General features: G+C 36.5%; 1 protein-coding gene across 2 annotated transcripts in view; it reads left to right on the plus strand.

The window, feature by feature from the left end:
• LOC102863830 (RNA-binding Raly-like protein-like) overlaps nucleotides 1-3691 on the plus strand; it is a 973734-nt gene that overhangs the window by 96269 nt on the left and 873774 nt on the right. The gene's annotated exons all lie outside the window — the stretch shown is intronic.

Here is a 3691-nt window from a genome sequence, read left to right on the forward strand (position 1 = left end):
ATTCCATTCATTCATTGTTGCACCCTTCTCCCCGCACAACCCCCTCCCCCCCCCCCCCCCTTGCTCCTCTCCTTGAAAAGCAAAAGAAAAACTCCCTCATTGGTACACAATCCCCCCCGCTGCACCTCCCCAAACCCCACCCCCTACCCCCAAATATAATCCACTCTGCGAATACATTCCTTTGTTATATAGATGTTGAACACTTTTTCAAAATGGCACACTTAAAAACTGTCCATTATTTATTGGTTTTGTTTCTTCTTGGTTCCCCCCTTCTCTATAATGTTTTGTTTACAGTGTGATTAGTTAAGGTAAATTGTTTTTATTGTAACTAGGAAATATTCTTAGCAATTGAACATTGTTATAGCCTGTAGTTAATTTATAGCAGCTTCAATGAAATACATTTTAATACTTTAGTATTGAGCTCCTTTATACATTGAATGCATTAGAGTATCTTCTAATTTTAACAGAACCAGTAACTATCAGAACCAGTAAATGTAACATCAAAGTTAAACTTAATTATATTTATAGAAAATATAGATAAAGATAAATAACTCCATAGTATTTATAGTGTATCTAGCATTCTGCTAAGCATTGTTTCAGGTCATTAATCTTTTAGAGTATGCTTGTGTCCTAATTATTATTGTTCCCATTTTTACCAACGATATATATGATACTTAAAATGCTTTGACTAGTAGCAGCCAAGATTCACAACCAAGCCATTTTGGCCTTGGTGGTTTTGCCAAAATATAGCATTATACTTTTTACTTTCTACTCAAACGGATTTTACTTTGAAAAAATTACAGTTCAGCAGCAGAGAGCCAGGATTTTTTACTTCACATTGAAGAATCAGTAACAGTGATGAATATGTTTTCTAACATTAAATTATTAGTGCTCGGTCAGTATTATTTAGACAAAAAGATGCACATTGGCTAACCTAGAAGAGAGACAAATTATTTTTAAAAATTCCTTAGTGTGTGAGTTTACTTAAATTCAAAGTCATAACATTTTGAGTTATGTTTTTCAGTTGTTGTTGTTGTTGTTATTATGTGTTGTGAAGTTGTCTGCGAGTCATAGCAACCCTATGTCCAATAGCCCTAAACCCTGCTCTATCCTGTGTGAATCTTATTGTCTCTGACACACGTACCTCCATTACTCCGGTCACTGAAACAATCCATCTCATCGAGGGTCTTCCTCTACTGCTCTGTCCCTCCACCCTCCAAAGCATGATGTCTCTCTCCAAGGGCTGGTTCCTCCTTCCAACATGTCCAAAATATGTCAGATGAAGCTTCGTAATTCTTGCCTGGATAGAAGGAATCTTCTCCTCTAAGGATCTCCCTTCGATAGCTTAGCTGGTTGAGCAGAGGACTGTAGGGCTTGAATCAGTGGTTATCCTTAGGTTATTGGTTCAATTCCAGCTTGGAGGAGGGGTAAGGATTTTTCAATTTATGTTTATTTAAAAATTTAATAACATGAAAGTTACCTATTTCCTATATCATTTAATCTAAAAATCACATTAGTCCTGATCTAACTAGACAGCGCTTAACTAAAAACTAATTATTGTTTGACTGTTTACCATGTGAGTTGCTGTTACTTGGCATATTATTGGTTTTAGCCTCCCTGCTTCTTAAGATCTAGAATAATAAAAATCTTGCAAAACCCATATTGTAATTGTTAGATGTCATCAAGTACAACCCATAGCAACCCAATAAACAACGTATCTGAATCTTGTCCGATTCTGTGTGATCCTCACAATTCCTGACACACTAGTGTCCATTGTGGGAGTCACTGTGTCCATCTGGCTGAGTGTCTTCCTTTCCTTAACCAGCCCTCTGCCTTTATGACCTTCTGTCCCTTGGAGAAGGACAGCATCATGTGTCTCTCCAAGGAATAGCCCCTCCTAGCAACATGCCCAAAGTATATGAGGTGAAGCTTTATCCTTTTTGCCTCTAAAAAGCACTCTGGATACACATTCTCTGAGACGTATTTGTTTATTCTTTTGACAGTTCATGGGATGTTCAGTACTCTTCTCTAAAACCACAGCCCAAAGTCATCAGTTATTCTTTTGTCATCCTTATTCATTTTTCAACCCTCAGATGGATGGCAAGCAAGTGATCAGAAAGAGCATGGTCAGAATAAGATGCAACATTAATCCCAAAGCTGACATAATTGCTCCTCAATAATTTGTAGAGGACCCTAACTACATATTTTCCCAGGGTAATGCATTTTCTGATTTCTTGACTGCTGATGTTGATTGTGTAGATCCAAGTAAGATGAAGTTGTTGACAGTTTCAATCTTTTCTCCATCTATCATGATGTTACCTGTTGATCCAGTAGTAAGAATTTTGTTTTCTTGATGTTGAGATGCAATCCATATTGAAGGCTGTATTTCTAAATCTTCTGAAATAAATACTTCAAGTCCTTCTCAGTTTAAGCAAGCAGGATTGTGTCATCTGCATAACACACATTATTAATGAGTCTTACTCTGATCTTGATGCCACATATTTCTTTATAGCAGCTTCTTAAATACTTTGCTCTGCATACAGATTGAATAGGTACTGAGAGACAAAACAACTCTGACACACTTGCTTCATAATTTTAAAACATGTAGTCGCAAACGACTCGATGGCACATAACAATAACAACAGTGTTCCCTTCCTCTGTTTTCACAACACCCTTTTGATCTAGGTATAGATTTTGCATGAGCACAATTAAATGGTCTTAGATTCTTCTCAATGTTAGCTATAGCTTTTAATGATCCACACAGTCAAATGCCTCTGCATAATCAATAAAGCATAAGTTGGCATCCTTCTGGTATTATTTACTTTCATCTAGGATACATTTGACATCAGCAGTGATATCCCTGGTGCCACAACCTCTTCTAAATCCCACTTGAACTTTTGGAAGCTCACTTTCTAGGTACTGTTCTAGCTGTTTTGAATGATCTTCAAGCAGTATTTTACTTGCCTGTGATTTTACTGATACTGTTTCATAGTTTCCCATAATCATTTGGATCATCTTTCTTGGGAATGGGAACAAATATGGACCTCTTTCTATCCATTGGCCAGATAGCAGCCCTCCAAATTTCCTAGCACAGACTGATGAGTGCATCCAAGTCTGCATCTGTTAGTTTATGGCTCAATCCATAGCATCTTCCTTAAAAATCAATTTCTATAAATAGATACCTTTTGAGTACCTACCAAGTGAGACACTGTTGTAAATTAATGTCCTCAGGGGATGGACGTTGTTGTCAATAATTTTAATTCTCCATGATGATTGGGGAAGTGTCACAAGATGACATGATTCACCCCATCTGAGTAAAGCTGACCTTCAGTGCTAGCACATTTCTGAGATAGTGGAGGGTACCTTAGACTTCACTGTTGATGTATTCTCATGTTACAACCAGTCACAACTGGGCCATTTATATGAATTTTGGAGTGAGTAATTTAAAAATTCTTTCAAGTAAAAGTAAACTGGAAATTACAGAGTTGTAAGGTATCAGCAGTCAGGAAATAAGGAGATGCATTGTATTGGGAAAATCTTCCCGCTAGTACTTGTAAATGCATAACTGTTTTTACAATATAGGAATATTTTTGTTTGTTTTTTAAACAACAATTTTTTTTTCTATAATTATATTTTATTAATTTTCATAAACATTTACAGAGATTTTGGGCTTCCACTCATTCATTGTTGC

This window comes from Elephantulus edwardii, unplaced genomic scaffold (genome assembly GCF_000299155.1).
Source record: "Elephantulus edwardii isolate Elephantulus edwardi_28Jun2011 unplaced genomic scaffold, EleEdw1.0 scaffold00008, whole genome shotgun sequence".
Classification (NCBI taxonomy): domain Eukaryota; kingdom Metazoa; phylum Chordata; class Mammalia; order Macroscelidea; family Macroscelididae; genus Elephantulus; species Elephantulus edwardii.